The sequence below is a fragment of the Ambystoma mexicanum genome, chromosome 2p (genome assembly GCF_040938575.1).
Source record: "Ambystoma mexicanum isolate Mex_15411 chromosome 2p, UKY_AmexF1_1, whole genome shotgun sequence".
Lineage (NCBI taxonomy): Eukaryota > Metazoa > Chordata > Amphibia > Caudata > Ambystomatidae > Ambystoma > Ambystoma mexicanum.
This window is the reverse complement of record NC_090923.1, coordinates 1,347,705,073-1,347,723,546: the sequence shown is the minus strand read 5'-3', so window position 1 is coordinate 1,347,723,546 and position 18,474 is coordinate 1,347,705,073. Positions and strand designations below refer to the sequence as shown.

General features: G+C 44.4%; 1 protein-coding gene across 2 annotated transcripts in view; it reads left to right on the top strand.

Annotated features, from left to right (window-relative positions):
* The window catches only part of MYO15A (myosin XVA), a 3,541,761-nt gene that overhangs the window by 674,140 nt on the left and 2,849,147 nt on the right, over positions 1-18,474 (top strand). The gene's annotated exons all lie outside the window — the stretch shown is intronic.

Here is an 18,474-nt window from a genome sequence, read left to right as displayed (position 1 = left end):
CTGCAAGAGGGAAAAGACACTCCAGGTTAGGGTGGAAACATCTAGAGGCGCCACATACCGCACTTACTCACCGCATTTATTCTTCATAACCGGCATCCACGCTGAAAACGTAGCGGCACCTAAAAGACACAGAAAAAGAACTCTGTTCAATACAAATACAAAAGGGTTGCATCGCACATCGCGCTCTCACTGACCTTCAGCGCTACTCATCTCAGCAGCACGTCGCCATCCCTGGACGCCGGCCATCATCTAAGGAAGGAAAGGAACGCAGTTAGAGAACTGTTCAAAAGACTCATTATACTTACTTGTCGGACTCTTGCCAGTGAAGTAACTAGGCAGCAACGAGCCCGCATCAATCAACGCGCCCCTGCGCTGAAAGCAGGACAGAGAGCACACCTTCCAAGAAAACAAGGTGAGCTGTGGATCAAAGGGAGGGGCTGGACCCCGGGGAAGAAGGGGTTCATGCACACAGAGACAATCGGGAGTTAAACTCTACCAATCCTGTGTTTCAGGCCCAGTCTCCAGTCGAGTAAACTCCAGGGAAGGGTTTGAGGTCGTAAGAGGTCAGAACAGGCTGAGTGACGTCCCCGTGGATACCAGGTGAGCGTTATAGGAAGCTTTTCAGGAACTCAAAGCAAGATTCACTTCTGCCCCAATCTTAGCCACCCTCGCCCTGATCTTCCATACCTGGTGGAAACGGACGCCTCAAGAATGGCTATGGGAGCCGTCCTCTCACAAAAGGACCACGAAACGGGCCAGTTACACCCTGTTGCCTTCTGGTCGCGTAAATTCACACCCCCTGAACTCAATTACGCTATCACAGACAAATAACTCCTGGCCATTAAGTCAGCCTTTAAGGCATGGCGGCACTACCTCTTGGGCGCCAGACACACAATCACTGTAATAACTGACCACCGGAACCTCCAGTACCTAAAAACGGCAAAGGCCCAATCTTCATGACCACTACGTTGGGCTCTTTTTTTTTTGCTGAATATGACTACGTGATTACATTTCGACCAGGGGTGAAAAACGGAAAGCCGATGCCCTTTCCCGTATGGGTGTGGAAGGTGGAAGAGCAAGGGTATCAGACCCCTGACCTAATAGCAATCATCCCGAGTGACAAGCTCCTAGGAATCACAGCAACCATAACTCTGAAAGAATTACTTGAAGAAATCCAAAACCTGATGAGTCCGGAGCAATTACAAGCGTGGCGTGCACAAGGAGAACATTACATGATAAAAGATCAGTTGCCCTACTTCAGGAATTGTTTATTCTTACCAAACCAAGAACTACGAGAACAAGTCATGTCAGGTTGTCATGATTCCTTGATCGAGGGCCACCCCGGAATCGCTAAAACCCTAGCCAAGGTAAAACGAAAGTATTGGTGGCCCACGTGGCGTAAAGACATTATCCAATTCATCCTATCTTGTGGAGTGTGTGCTCAAAACAAGTCATCTAAGCAGAAACCGGCTGGGCTATTACAACCATTGGAAATCCCACCAGCACCCTAGCACACGTTGTCCCTCGATTTTATTACTGACTTACCACCCGGTCAAGGGTTTAACACTATTCTCGTGGTCGTGGACCTATTTTCAAAAATGGCACATTTCATTCTTCTTAAGGGGCTCCCAAATGCTTCCACTCTGGCAAAGGTATTTCTTGAAGGCATCGTACAGCTCCATGGGTTTCCTTCAGTTTTAGTCTCAGACCGAGGTACAATTCGTATCTCACTTCTGGAGAAAATGCTGCTCTATGGCCTAGATCGACATCCGGCTATACACCAGTCACCATCCCCAAACGGATGGTCAAACTGAGAGGACAATTCAGACGCTCGAGCAGTATCTGCGTTGCATGTTACACCAAGCTGAAGGAAGCTGGTTCGACCTATTATGGATAGCTGAGTATGCTTATAATAATTCCCTACACACCAGCACTGGGCAGACACCCTTTTATACCATGTATGGCAGTCACCCACGTACTTCTGAGTTGGAAGTTCCTACAACCCTGGAAATGCCAGCAGTCAAAACCTTGCACACAACCATTTCTCAAACCTTTAAAAGGGCAGCTGAACACCTACTTCAAGCTAAGAATCGCCAAAAGAAGTTTGCTGATCAACACCGAGCAAAGTCCCCCAACTACCAAGTGGGAGACAAAGTCTGGCTGGTGTCTAAACACGTGTCCATTAAAAGAACCCAAACTTTTCGTCCAAGATACCTGGGTCCATTCACCGTCACCTCCGTGATAAATCCTGTGGCGGTCAGAATAGCTTTGCCGTCAAACATGCAGATTCATCCTGTGTTCCACGTGTCTCTCCTTAAACCTGTTCAACCTGGGACCCGGGTTGCAACGCCACCGCAGCCAGTAGTAGTCGCCGGGGAGCCAGAATTCGAAGTCAAGGACATCCTGGATTCAAAGTACGTTAGATCCAAATTATACTAATTAGTAGACTGGAAGCAGTATGGTCCACAAGACAGGACATGGGAGTCTGTCAGTACATCCATGCACCTCGCTTGCTTAGCTGATTCCATCAAAACCATCCAAACAAACCAGAACCAGACAGAAGAGCCACCTTGAGAGGGGCCTTGGGGGGGAGTGCTGTCATGATTCCTCCCCCTCATGTCCCCAGCCCTCCAAGATGTCAGGCGGAGCCAGGCCATGATCACCTACATGGCCCTCAAGGGCCTCTCCATCCCTCCAAAGACCCACTTGGAGTCAGACTTGGCGCTTGAGGCACCAGACTCACTCACTCCCATAGGATAACATTGGGGATTGGACTTGTAGTGCATTGATGGGGACAAGATGGATGCCCCCACATATTTCGGTTCCCAGTACTGCATGTGCAGTCTAGTCTTTTGGGTGTGGTTCAGCCCAGAGACACCTGGGATACCCAGAGACTATTTAAGCCATGCCCAGGCTGAGAAACATGCTTTGTGTTTTCTGCACCTGCAGCGTGACACTCACCGTGTTCGGATCGGTCTTCAGTAGGCCTGCATCTTTCTTCTGCGCTCAGCTCCTGCAAGAACAAGAACACCGTTAGGAACCGACTTACCTTGCAGCGCTTCTGCCCGTCATTCATCGCTTCTTCTGTTCTGCGGGCATCTTCAGTGGTGTCATTCCCATCCCGGCACGCCGCTTCCTAGGAAAAGGGAAAAGAACAGAAAAAAGGCATTAGTAAGCATTCAGCAAATCTTTGCTTATTTTTAAAGACTGTACGAGCTTCAAATGCTTACCCGAATCCCAGCCGCTCTGGGGGAACTCTGTCTCTGGAACTTCTCATCCATCTGCAAGAGGGAAAAGAAACTCCAGGTTAGCGTGGAAACAACTAGAGGCGCCGCATACCGCGCTTACTCACCGCATTTCTTCTTCATAACCGGCATCCATGCTGAAAACGTTGCGGCACCTAAAAGACACAGAAAAATAACTCAGTTCAATAGAAATACGAAAGGGGCGCATCGCGCTCTAGCTCACCTTCAGCGCTACTCATCTCAGCAGCACGTCGCCATCCCCGTGACGCCGGCCATCATCTAAGGAAAAAAAGGAACGAAGTTGGAGAACTGTTCAAAAGACTCATTATACTTACCTGTCGGACTCTTGCCAGTGAAGTAACTAGGCAGCAACGAGCCCGTATCAATCAACGCGCCCCTGCGCTGAAAGCAGGACAGAGAGCACACTTTCTAAGAAAACAAGGCCCAGTCTCCAGTCGAGTAGACTCCAGGGAAGGGTTTGAGGTCGTAGGAGGTCAGAACAGGCTGAGTGATGTCCCCGTGGATACTAGGTGAGCGTTACAGAATTGTATCGAGATACGGCATCTGCCATTTGATTCATCTTTCCTGGTATGTTAAGCTTATGTCGGATGAGGGAAAACAGTAAGCCCATCATGCTTGGTGGCTGTTTTGACATTCCAATTGTTGAAGCACTTTAAGGTTTCTGTGATCTATTTGGATGGTGATTGTATGCTGTGATCCTGCAAGGAGATGTCTCCATTCTTGACAGGCTTTCTTGATAGCCAAAAGTTATTTTTCTAGTACTATATAGTTGCATTCTGATGCCGTGAATATTTTGGACATGTAGGCAATAGGGTGTTCTATGCCAGCCCCAGAGACCTGTTTCAGAACTCCCCCTAGTGTGTTATTTCATGCATCTATCTCCTGAATGGGGGATGCTTCTGGTCAGGGAGACAGAGTATGGGAGCTTGCTTGAGTATGTCAAAGCTTCTCTGATCTGTTTCCGTCCAGATTAAGCATCTTCTTTTTTGTGACATCGTGGTTAAAGGTTTGATTTTCTGAGAATAGTTAGGTATAAACTTTCTATAAAAATGTGAGAATCCCAAGAAGCGTTGGCTATCCTATACTGCTTTTGAAGTCTTCCATTAGAAGACGGCCTTAACTTTGTTCGGATCCATGGCTGAACGTTCCGCTGATAAAATGAATCCCAGATAGGACATTGAAGGTTGGTGAAAGGAAAATGTTTCTAGCTTTGCATATAGGTGATGTTTCTGTAATCTGCACAGCAACTCTGCCACATGATGTTGAAGTTCTTCCAGGTCTTTGGAGAATATCCAGATGTCATCCAAATAAACGACCGTTGTATGCAGTAAAAGATCTGAAAAACATGATCTACGAAGCGCTAAAAGATGGATGGAGCATTGGCCAAACCAAAGGGCATAACGCAGTATTCATAGTGGCCGAATGGAGTACGAAATGCTGTCTTCCATTCATCACCACTACAAACTCTTACTAGATGGTAAACTCAGATTAAGACCAGCTTAGAAAATATGGTAGCCCCTCTAACTGCCTCCAAGATGACCTGAATGAGGGGTAGAGGATAGCGGTCTTTGATTGTTATCTTGTTCAGTCCCCTGAAGTCTATCCAAGGTCAAAGCTCCTTGCAGTCTTTTTTGGGAATGAAAAGGAGAGATGCTCCTGCAGGTGATTTGGATTCTGTTATGAGTCCATTGTGCAAATTTGTTTGGAGTTATGCTGGTAGTGCTTCTTTCTCTGGCTCCGACAGCGTGTACATACGGTCAAATGGTACTTAAATGTTGGGAAGTAGGTTTATGGCACAATTGTCTCTCCTATGTGGGAGTAGTTCTTTGAATTCTTCATTGGAGAAAACATCTTGGAATGAGTGGTAGCCTTCTGGTAGGAGATGCAAGGAGGAAATGGTTCTGCCAGCCTTAGTCTGCCTCTGGTGGGTCTGAGATGAGACAAAACCCACTGCTCCTTGCCGTAGGTAGGAAGTCAAACAATGTTCGGACCCTAGGAATAAGATTTCTGCCATTCAATTAATATAAGGATTGTGGAGACATAACCAGGGTTGGGGTAGCCCCAATATCAAGGGGGAAATGTGTTGCCTTACTTAAATCAAAACTGAGGTTTTTCAATGTGTGATGATATCGGCATAGTTAGCTCCTCACTCTGCTCTCTGATGGGTCCTGATGTCAAAGGAGTGCTGTTGACTCCTCCCACAGGAATCTGCATGTCTTTTGTGATATGAGGTATTAGCCCATTCATCTTCCATAAACAGATCTGCAGCACCACAATCTATTAGTGCTGGTATTCCTGTCAACATAGTATCAGTCACCACCATGGCATGTGTGATATTTATATTTCCCAGGGAACTCTTTTTATCATCCCCACTCGTGGTCCCTGTCATGAATGGGGCGAAGCGTTTCACGAATGCTGAGGTGGTGTAAGAGGACAGTCTTTTAGTATATGTGTCTTGGATCCACAATACATGCAGATTCCCAGAGTTCGTCTGCAATTGTGTTCTTCAGGAGTAAGTGGTCCTTGTGCCATGCCTAACTGCATTGGTTATCTTTCATCTGCTACTTATTCGACTCATGGGTGGTCCAAGGAACCTTGAAAAAGGTTTGCCTTTCTTCTTTTTATGCTACCGCTCTTGCAGTCTGTACTCGAGTTGAAGGACGAGGGAGATCATCTCAGCTTGATTAGGCGGACGTGGAATCCTTGAGATTTCGTCTTTCAGTTCTTTGTTTAATCCTCTCCTGAATATGGTGAGTAAGGAGTCATCAGGCCGGGCAGTATCTGTTGCCATGGTTTTAAACTGTGTAATGTCATTCAATATGTCAAGATTCCCTGGGTTAAAATCTAGTAGGTTTTCTTGTGCAGACACAACTATTTTTCTGCAGCCAAACATGGCTTGTAGGCTATTCAAAAAGCCTGGATGGGAGTCCAGCAATTGATTGTTTGTAGTTACCAATGGAGTTGCCCAGGCAAGGGCATTACCTACTAGATTGGAAATTGAAGCTCACCTTTGAGCGATCAGTAGGGAAGTACAAATGTTTCAAAGTAAACTGCACCAAACAAGCATCTTTACATTCTTTTCGTTTTTTGGGATTTCCGTCAAACATTCCTGCTGCTTAATTGTGAAAAACCAGAGGGTATTTCACTGCCCAGACCCCGGTAATCCCTAACTCAGGTGGCCGCGGCACGGCCATCGCGTCTGGACTCAGACCCTGGGGGGTGGACAAGTGCGGGAGGATCACCTGGGTGAGGGGTCCTCGGGAACTGGGGGAGAGACACCTGATGGCAAGACTCAGTATCCCCCCGTTCCCAATACCCCTCTCCAATCTTAATTTATGGGATATTCCAACTTCCCAGACCCCCTGCTCCTTTGTTTTGCACTGAGCCGAGGAAGTGGAGGTCTAAGGCTGAAAGGATTTCCTCCCATGCAATACACTGGACATGTTCCTCTAACGAGATCAGGCAGGTAATCACGCACGTGTAATACCTATTAACTCTCCCCACATGGTTAAAAGGTGGAACACTCAGACCCACTTTGAGCAAGGCGGTGCACGAGAAGGAGCAGTTCCTCCAGGGCTATGGCGAACCAGGTGAAGGAGAGCGACAAACCGAGGGGTTGAACCTAAGGAGCAGGAAGCCCGAGATCCCCCGGCGAGAGATTGTTATCTCCGAAAGGCTGCAAGGATTGCGCACAACAGCCCATCTGGAAGGTAGAAAGAGTCTTCTGAGTGCTACAAGGTTACCAGCCACCCTCCCAGGTGAACGGCAGAGTTGGGGAGGTGCAGAAGCGGCAGTGATAACAACCTTGACTCCTACATCAAAGGCGTGAAAGACAGAAATCATCTTAACTCGACCAGTGAGATGAGGGAAGCAAAGAGAGCCCAGTCAGAGTAATGAAATTGCTTGTTACAGTATCCCATGGAATACGAAATACAAAGTATCAGAGTAGTCCGGCGAAGTGAGATTGCCTAATCGAAAGTCTCTGTGAAATGTTTTAAATCTGCAGAGGCAGTGGGTATTGTGAGAAATAAAGTAACCACAAAACTGCATGAAAGAAAGGTTTGAAAAACTTGATTTAGGAGCAGTTGATATGAAAGCAAGTTATACGTAGCAAGTACATTTTCCAAGAGATATTGGAACTGAAGAAAAATATGTAAAGTGGAAGTAAAGAAAGAAAGGAGAGTCAAAGTGGTCATGTGGAGGGTGAGAGCCAAAATCCTCCCAGTTTCGGAAATCTTCGACAGTGAAATAAGTAAAGAAAGAAACAAGGGTCGAAGTGGTCATGTGGAGGTGAGAGCCAAAATTCTTCCAGTTTCGAAAGTCTTCGACAGCGAAATCAAAATACTAAAGAAGGTTTGAGCCCGATTGAGGGGAACCTATAGTGAACTATGACCAAATACTATACTTAGAAACCTTTTGTTGAAATGGTGTAGAAGCTGGAAGAGTGACCTGGACTTGAAAGATGGGAACCCGAGAGGTTAAACCTGTGAACTTGTGACTCAGACTTGAACGGCCAAGAAGGCTCTGTGTTCGCAAGCCAAAGTGTGTTCATCTATCAAGTGTTCAATCTAACCCCGTGAATACAATGTGGGGACGTGAATTAATACTAATTCCTATTGCCATTCTGGCATTTCGTTTAACCACAGATTTGTCCTTTTTTAGATACAAATCCCTATATCACAGTAGTTTGTATTAGAGTGAGGGCAGGCATTAGGTATTGTTAGTATAGGCCTTTATTGTTGGACTAAGACTGTCTAGGTCTGTTTCTTTATTATTTGATGGTCAAGATTAATCCCATCTTAGTTATAGGGCTAGACAGGAGTTTTTCCAATCCCCTTGAATTTAACAATAAAGGTTTGGAAACTTGCAGCTCTTTTGACAGTGTCTACTTGTGATACCATGCCTCCCTTACATAAGGGACCTGGAGGTAGTTTAGTCGGTGGCTGTGGTTGAGTCATTAATTGTCTTAAGGTGGTGTTTTCCGATTTTAAGTTCTGAACTTGGGCATTTAATGCTTCCACTGCTGAAATTAGTTACTGCACCTGTTGATCCATCTTGGGGAATTTTAGTTTTAGTTTTACGGGCGTCGTTATCTATAGGCTGTAGTTCACTAACCTGTATGTTGAAATAGAAGCAAAGTAGGCAGGAGCAGCCCGCCAAGTGTTCAGATACCCGGATAGAAACAGGTTCTGTGCACACAACGGCCCAACGCCGTCGGGAAACCCTCTGGCGAATAAAACCCGATCAGACAGTAGAACAGATTATGTAGTGATGGTAGTTGTAGTTTTCTAGTAGCAGGTCCCTGAGAGTTCCAAAAATGAGTCTTGTGTATCCAAAACGCAGAAGGTGCAGAAGTAAACAAACTAGGTAAATAGAAAAGGGGGAAAAGAGAAATGGAAGAAGAGGAGGAAAACGAGAAGGAACAAAAGGAGTGAGAGAAGGATGTAGAAAAAGATAAGTGTACTTCGAATAAGAGCCTAGAAATAATAAAACTGTTGCTGCAGAGAGTAAAGGGATATTGCTGGAAGTAGCCAAGAAAGGCAGCTTGAAGGAAAGTGAAGAATTACAAGATGAAGAAAGATTAGGGACTGAAGTGCGAGCGGCACCGAAGGAGGTTTCAAGCACTGGAGACAAGACTAAAAAGAAAAGGGAAAATAGAAAAAAGGGAATGGGAAAAACACAGAGGCTCTGCGTGTGCGGCGTACATGTAACAATGTTAAAGGAAAACACTGTCATAGCCGTATGGGAGCAGCACCATTGGAGGGGTTCCGGGTAGCAATCGGATATTGATGGATGTTAACCAAAGTTGTTAAAGGAGATATATTATGTAGGCTTTTGAGGGAACTGTTGTCCTGCACTTTAAATTTGTTTTACTGTATAGATTCTATTGTGCCTTTCCTGTAGCTTTCCTTGTCAACATTCAGCTGAATTTGGGCCAGATGGTATATGATTTTTCTATAATGAAAAAAGTTAAATAAAGCTTATTAAAAAAGAAGAAAATCACATCTGAAAAACACCTTCCTTTATTATTTTTGTTAGGCAAAAAAAGAATATGGCCTTTGAGGACGAGAAGGACGTGGTAGTAGGAGAGCATATCAGGCGTAGGATTTCCTGTAAATGTCACAGGGTAGAAGCAAACTAGAAAGGAAAAAGCATGCAAAATAAGAAGTAAATTGAATGTGTGATAAGGAGAAAAACAAACTGAAAGTTGGGAGAAAGAATTTAGCAAAATGTTAAAATAATAAATAAAATAAAAAACTACAAATTTCATATTAGTGAGAAAGGTATTATTCGCCAGGTACTCAGGCAAACCTTTTTTTATAGGATGATATTTTCAGATGCAACTGTTGAAAGTGCTAGCCAATCCTAGCATCATTTAATCTATGATAGCCCAACTAAGCAGCATGTCTAGATTAAGTTTAAACAGATGAGTGTATCTGTTTAAATGCTAGGAATGTTCGCGGTCACTGCGCCACATGTCCATATAGATTCAATAGTTTCTTAGCATTTAGCCAGAGTTATGCACAGATGGGAATGGTAAGCTCTCGAGTTACTTATGATTTGAGCCAATTAGCAATAATCTGTGTGCAACGTTAATGAGTTAATTCTTGTGATCAGTAAAGATGCTAAGATCAGTAATTGGACTTAGTTCTTACTTTCTTCCAAACTTCAATGCCCATAAGCCAACACGTGTTTCGACCTTGTACTGGTTTTTGTGAAGTCTGGGCTAGCAAAATTGGCTATGTGATGTCACAGATCTAATTTTGATAGATCACAAGAATTAACTCATTAATGTAGCACACAGATTATTGCTGATTTGCTCAAATCATAAGTGCCTCTACAGCTGACCATTCCCATCTGTGCATAACTCTAGCTAAATGCTAATAAGCTATAGATTCTATAATGACATGTGCATGCATTGGGGTGTATAGATCTTTTATGATAGTTGGTTATAGGCTGTGGGTGAAGCCTATATTCACCTACCCAAGCAGCCGTCCAACCACTATTTCAATTTTGACGCACATCTCAGCTGAGCTTTCCCACCAACACTTTCTACTATAACATAACCATACTTTTAAAAGTTATATAGGAGTTTTTCAAAACAAGGCCAACATTTTTAACATTCCCTATAAATTTGAGAAGTCCTGGCACTGATTCACAATTTTTGCTCTAAAGGAGAATTTGATCCGCTTGGATGGAACCCTCTAGTTTGTCCAGTTTAGGGATTCAGCCATGGGGCCGATATTGTTTTTTTATGAAACTTTGAAGGGACAGATACTGTGAATTCTGATCCCTTACCATATCACTGAAATAATTTAATGCATCCACCCAGATCAGCCAATGGCCAAAGGAAGACCGCTTAGCAGACTGCGAAATGCAGAAGAATTACTTAGATCTTTTAAAAGTAAGGGATTTTTTTTTAGGTGTGACTTATGAATATATTGTCATCATTGTACATAGATGTGCCGGGTACATTTACTACATGTGCCGGGTGCAATCTGCCTTGTTCATTTGTATTTGTTGCTTCTCCTATAGAGCTATTTCCACATGTGTTGTGTCACAGGGAGCTCTATCACAATTTTGACTTTTTAAAATCTCCTATGTAATAATTGTGACCCATTTTATTAATGATTCTATTCAATTTTATTTTTTTAATGAGATCCCATTTGGAATTTCATTTTACTTTCTCACACATTGCTTTTTGTTTTCTTTTTGTATTTCTGGTCAGATTCCCGAAATCTTCCATCATCTCTCCTTCATAATTCCACTACCTAGAACAGGATTGGAGGGCAACTAACCGTGTTTTCCTCACCATATTTTTGGGTTGCATATGTGTAAACCTCATGAAGTGTAAAAACATTGATCCTGATTTACAACAATTTCCATTTGTGAATGCGAAGGGTGTAGATACTGTTTCCACCGGTATCCACACACAAATTACAAATGCAACATGATAAAAAAAAGAATGACAAATTAATCTGATCAATGTACATTTGCCACACTTTGCAGCTGCAAACAGATTTGCTTCTTTACAAAAGTGGAAAAAGTAGTGACAGTACTCTTAAACAGAAATATTTACTGTAAAAGGGAAATGTGAAAATGGGAACAGGAGCAAGTTACTACAGAAGAATTGTGCGTGAGTCTATGTGTGCGTTAATGAAGGTACACACAGATGAAGTTGCACATCTATGTGTTCACAAAATGGAAACAAAGTTTATTGTACAGCCACACACATATTTCACATATTTCTAGGCACCTGATAGAAAATGCCCTAATTAACTGTTTGTAAATCAGATGCTGTTTGAGGCACATGCAAATTGCTAATTTGTCTAGATGCAAATGCATTCGGGCCACTAAATGGTTTGAAAATCGGGCCATTGTGTTTCTTTGTTTCAAAGTAAAATGCTGTCGTGGAGTGTTTTCAGCGTGGTGGATAGACTCTGCTTGGCCATGCTGTGCTGCTTTTTTGCTGTAGGAGCATTGAAGAAGTCTGCTTTACATCTCCCCTGAAAGAGGAGCAACCACCTTAAACACTCCATTCCTGACATGGAGCGTCACAGAGTGCTGGCTAGACCCTGCTTTGCTGTGCTGTGCTATGTTTTTGCCAGAGGAGCGTGGCAGAAGTCTGCTTTTTCCACCTTAAACACTCCACTTCCAACATGGAGGGTCGCAGAGTGTTTGCAGAGTGTTTGCAGAGGGTCCAAGGAGGTCATGGAGGAGATGCTGCCTTGCAATATCTGAGGGCTGCAAGGACTGCAGAGGACCTGCAGCCAAGTAAGATGCATGATGAACGGAGGTAATGGGGGCAGCCATGTCATTTGTTTGCCTGCTTGATCTGCTATAACTCCAGCCACTGTAGCTACATAGGGGTCTGCAAACTCACCCTCACTAATAATACACTCTAGCAGGGGGCATGACTCTATTCCAGTGGGTGCCTGCTGGAACTTTGCACCTCGAGCGACCCCTGATCCTCACCTTGACTGTACCGTATCTTCGCCCCAGGGGACTAATAATGAGAAATCTCGTCCGCACATGCAAAAATTCCCCTGGAAAATCATCCTCCTGCAGAACCCCTGACATTGATACGATGGAGGTCTGTGGTGAATTACTGGCTAAGGACGCAGTCTCTCTGCCGCAGCAGACAAGGAATGAGAAAACCCCATTGCACATACAAATGTGGCTTTAAAACTTGTCCCCCCCCCAGCCTTTCAGTCACAGACATAACAGGGGCCATAAGTGAGCCTCATATCAAGACCAAATGTCTTCAGAAGAGGTGCATTTAATGGAACCATGGCTCGGGAGGTGACGGCTCCTCCTGAAATCATGCTGTCCTTTAAGAAACCACAGTATGGCGAAAACACTGCCCCCATAATGAAAGAAAATAAAGCTCTGGCCTCTTCCCTCAAGGTAAAAGTCGCAGCGGGAAAAAGGGGAGAGTGCCTCTTGTTAAAATCAAGGAGCAAATCCCTTTCGGAATACAAGAACTTTACATGGCACTTCAAAGCAAGGGATATTCAGCCCCTTGTGCAAGCAGTTAAAGAACACAGAGGAAGGCAGGACAATACCATAGGTAACGCTATTGGAAGTCACTCAAGGATGAAGATTGGCTAGATGTATTGGACGTCAACCTGCTGGCAATTATGGACACTCTTGTTCCATCTCTCTATGAGACCGACCAAATAGTAAACAATGTATTGAAGGAGGCAGAGATGAGCTGCTGCCCTTCTGGGGCTGGCAGTTTAACAGGGAGCCCCAGAGAAGAAATGACTGACTGTCTAGACCAAGTTGACCCCGACCTGAAGATCCAGCCTTGGTTAATGAATGCAGTGAAGATCAAAACGAGAGTCACACGTTCATGCCAGTAGACGCTTGAAACTCAAATATGGATCCAAGACGGGATCCGGCATCAGGGTTGTCAACCCTGGTGGAAAATAATGTATTGGCAGCCTGTTTTGCTTGAGAAGGATATTGCAAGCGTGACTGTACAATTGAGGATGGCCACATCCCACAGGCAGGGAAAGAGGCCAATTGCGGAAGTAGGAGTCGACATAGAGCCAAGCTTGCCCTTTCCCAAAAAAAGTTGAAAAGTGCCAAGGAAATTGATGATGCCCTGAATCCTAAGGCCAAATCACTCAGGCCAGCAGGACTGATATTAAATAAGGCCAAGGATGTGATGCTCCCCAGGAAGCAAGAGTTGTAACAACTACGGCCATCGAGCTTCAGTGAAGAGTCGAGTGAAGACTCAGATTTGGAAACAACTTGGCACATGTCAACCCACCAATCAATTAGAGATATGGGGGGAGAGGACAACAAACACCGGTGAGAGAGTCCCTACACAAACTGCTTTGGAGAAAGGCAGCTGGGATGCTCAAACTGCTCAACTCCAGGCCGCCATTGGATCAATGGTCTCGATCACGCTAGCCCCTTTTTTAAAACTGTATGAAAATGTAAACAACAACTTCAAGGACTGGTCAACTCTTCAAGCCTTAATGCACTCTAAGCTATTTTGATCAAATCCCATATCGAAGCAGCAAGAGATAAAAGATCCAGGGAAAAAGAGACAGAGGGGATGATGTTCAAAACGCTCATCGAGTTAATTGAAGAAGCAAGAGAAGATAAAAAAGCCTTCCTAGAGTGCTTTCGAGATACCATATGACTAATGAGAAATGAAGGAAATATTGGGAGCAGAAAACATGAGGCCAAACAAGTAGAAGTAGATCTGACGTCAATCCCATCTCCACCGACCCCTCTCAAACTTCATTGTCGCTCGGGGCCAGACTTGATTGTCGGGCCCCTTTGGAGACCAAGGACCGTCCACAAGTCTAATCCAGTAATGTCTCCGGACCTGCTGCAGAACCCAGACTGAGTCGGACACAGGCTCAAACCCAACCCGTATCAAGTTTTCCTGCGACTCTACCATGCTGCAGGACCGGGAGAACATCTGCGGTAGAGGAGGGCATGTCAAATAAACCGGCTAGAAATACATCGACAAACACTGACCATTTCCCAATTTTTAGCAAGGACTTGCAGAAACAGATCAAAAGCTCAACGAAAACAAAAGGAAAGATATTACATGATTCATTGAAAAAATCGAAAAACACACCAATGATAAAAACAACAAGGGATGGCGGCTCGAGGAGCTTCATAAGAAACCTAAGAACTGTTTCAGTTAAACCAAATCATACAATGACTTCAAAGGAAAGCCACTGTGCAGGATCTCCTAAAGCAACGACCTCGAATCAGGAACTACTTGGAAAAGCATCCATGTCATGGCCTATGCAGGAAGAGAGGATCGACGTAGAAGGCGCAGAAGATCCCTTGCTGCAACTGTCCACATATGAGGATTACGAGACGGAAGACTCCGGGGAGGAAGCCTCGTCAGACTTAAATTTAAGTCATGGGGCTGAGAAGAACAAGGACAAGAACCCCATACATTACATCAGGCCACATAAACAAAACCTTTGAAACACTAGGGGACAAGGGGGCTAAAGTACTGGCGAAGAGTGCATGCTCTTAGAAACGTTCCTTTTTGCTAGGTAGAATGATCAAAAAGTCCAGTAAGGATAGACAGTCCTGTGACCAGGGTAGAGACCGCCGAAATAAGACTCAGACACTTCAGAACCATTCCTCTAAGTCCAGACGGTCAAGTTACAAGACACCGCCATAAATAGCCACATGGTGATCATGGAGAAGGTCCTGAAGGCCAACAATGGTCTAATTCTGAATCGTGCCAACATAATGAACCTATTACACCATGTACCACAACTTTGAGTAATTGAATCCAAGGATATTAAGATAGTGGATTTCCCAAGCGAGCTGGAAAACGATTGAGTGTGTCTGCATATGGCTTCACCTGCCTTGTCAGCTCTTATGGTGAATGCAAACAATGATCTTCGAACATTGGGCTCGACTTGAAAGAATCAAAATCATCAACCATTTGACGGCCGGAAATTTCACCGGATCACCAGAGAGAGGGCTTGTTACCTGAATAGAAGTCACTGCATAGAAACTGAGGGAGTCACCAAACCAGGAAGAGATAAGCCAGTGGTGCTCTATCGTCCAGACTCACTGAGGATCACCATAGTGGTGAAGAATTAGGAATTTGCATGTGAAACCAGACCCGGGAATATGGACAATGTAGCTGGGCTTGACAAGGAGCAGTCCTGGGATTGGCACACTAGAGGCTTAGCACCTGCCCACAGGGAGTAGAACGAGATCAGGAAAGGACCAGGAAGGCTGCGGATCGGCTCCTGGAATACTAGAGGATTCGCTCATCTGTTCTGATCTCTATACTCAAGAATGACTACATTTGACATCATATGCCAGCAAGAATCCTGGCTCAGGGTGACATCCTTGCTGGACGGTTTCACAAGATACTTAAATAAAGCAATAAAAGTAATACGGGATAGACCAAGTTCTGGTTTACTGACACTGATCAACAACAAATCTATGGGGAAGGTTTTACAAGTCATGCACCCTAATCCTTTTATCCAAATAATAACACTCAAGTTACTGGACTTCACTTCTGATGAAAAGGGAAATCTACTCTTAATTAACCTGTACTGGAATCCTAATACCATAGTTGCAAAAACATTCATCCAATGTATAATGGATTGGATAGACCAGCTATATACACAACTAGATGACCCATGGCTAATCATATGTGACGATCTAAATATTGACTGCCTGAGCACTGCTTTCAGAAGTGACAGGGGGCCTGAGAGAAAAAAACTGAAAAAGAACATCCGCTCTCAGGACTGGTTGGAGGAAACGGCCCTGAGAGATATACATATGGTAAAAGGCCACTTGAAGGGAGATCTGGCAGGAGCCACAACTTGGCACTCGGGGACATCAAGTGCAACGTTGGATTACTTCTTTGTAGGAGGTGCCATCTTCCCAATAGTAACATCTGTGAGGGTAATACCTATGGAACAAAGTAATCACAATCTGTTGGTGTAACCTGTGTGAGATTTTCTGAGAGTGGAAGGGAAAGAAAGAAACCCAAATGTTGGAACCCAAAGCTGACAGTGGAACCTGGCAGAAACCGACCCCAAATCAGCCCTGAGACAGTGCCCCAGCTCACAAAAAGACTACGAGACTGGCAAGAGAAGGTAGCAGAGGGTGTTGAGTATGAACCCAGCTTAGCTGTGTTTAGGGAGGAATCAAACAGAGGAACAAAAACCTGCTTTAAGCCAAAGCATGTACCGAATGCAAAAATTGCAGAACAAAAGTGTTTGCTGCTACGTGATTCGAGGAGCTTAAAAATCCTCCCAATGGTATCTAGAGGCCTTGCAGTGAAAAAGAGGGAACAGAAATACAGGAACAACAGAAATACAGGAACTGGATCCTATCTTACAGAGCCATTCTCTGCCAGAATGATGCTGAACGCATGATGCAGGCCTTGGACACGAAGAACTCGAGACATTTATGGCAACTGCTAAATGGCAGGGAATCAGATAATGCCCCATTACAACGTAACCCATACTTCAAAACCCTCTTTAGCCTGAAGATAGAAGAGAAAATGGAATTGTATAATGAACATGCAGAGTCCTGCTCAATCACCTTTGAAAGAGATGAAATCCGAAGCATTATAGCATAGGCAAGTAATTTGCAAGCCCCGGTCTTGATGGCATGACGAATGTCATGCTAAAAGAGGCTTCAGAGGCCTGGACCGATTTTTCTATGCTTCTATTCCAAAGGTTACCCCAGTGTGGAAAAGTTCCAAACTCCTGGAAACGGGCGGTGGTGGTCCCCATCTTTAAGAAGGGAGACAGGGCAAATCCGAAAAATTACCAGCCAATTGCTCTAGTAGATGCACTGGGAAAAATATTTGCTAGGGTTCTGCTGTTGCGCCTGAAAGATTGGGTGAAGAACTCAGGTGCTTATGACCCCAGGCAAACTGGTTTTGTTAACAACGTAGGTTGCGGCCTGAATATCTTACTCATTAGTCTCCTTAAAACAAAAACATTGAAAGAGAAAGACAGTTTCTACATTGCATGAATAGACATGGAGTGTGCCTTCGATTGCACTGTCAGAGAATGACTATGGGCCAAACTGACATTGATGGGATGCCCTAAGGATCTGGTGTCAGCATTCAAAAACCTGCATACTGGGACAAAGCTGTAGGTCAGACTTGATCAGTCTGGGAACCTGAAGAAGCAGATTTGCACATATCAGGGTCTGAAGCAAGGCTGCCCTTTGGCCCCAATACTCTATAGCATATTCATCACGGACATGAACGAGATTCTAGACCCTCTTAGATCCTGTCCATCAAGGATCAATGGTACATCGGCTGCTGGCTCTTGTATGCGGATGACTTGGTCCTCCTGGACAGAACTTCCATCTGAATCCAGAGAAAGTTGGACTCGCTGCAGCTGTATGTCAATCAGAATGGTTTGAAGATCAACACCACAAAAACCAAAATCCTGCAGATAAAAAAACTCAAGAAGGAAGAGAAAGAGAACACCGTGTTGGAGGCTGGATAACAACGAATAATACTAATCGCATAAATAAAATACCTAGGTATCATGATTAGTGCGAGTGGAGGTGAGAAGCCATGGATAGCCAGTTTGCATACGAAAACAAAGCATCTAACAGCCCAAGAAATGATGATCGGGAAAAATACGGCAAGTTTTCACTCCTACCTGTCATTAATTTCTACAATCAGAAGGTCGCCCCAACCTTGACCTATGCGGCAGAGGCTGACCTGGGTTTGCCATCGGAAAGAAACCTGAGAGATATTGGAGAGTAAATTCTGGAAAAGAATTCTAATACTACCAAATGCGGTCATTAGACATGAACTAGGCCTACTATCACTATACCTGAGAATTGTCTGGAAGGCCTTGACAATCTTTGGCAAATTGAATACTGAGTGCCCACCTCAATTTGAAATTATAAGGATTAAGGAATCTGGGATGTCTGACTGGCCATTAAACCAATGGTGCGAAAAATGGCTAGGAATACTATCAAACTTTGGCTTGTCGGTCAATACCCTATGCCGAAATCACTTACTGGTCAAGAAGGTCTTTTGGGCAGCGTACTTGAACGAAACTGAAACCAAAAGAGCAATCTCCAGGATCCACACCCTATCAAGAGTGCTTACTGGCCTACCCAACATAACTCCTCAGTATCTGAGGAAATTCCCGAATGCTAGATACAGGGATTTACTTCTGAGAATGAGATTGAGCATTTTCCACACGAAAGTAAC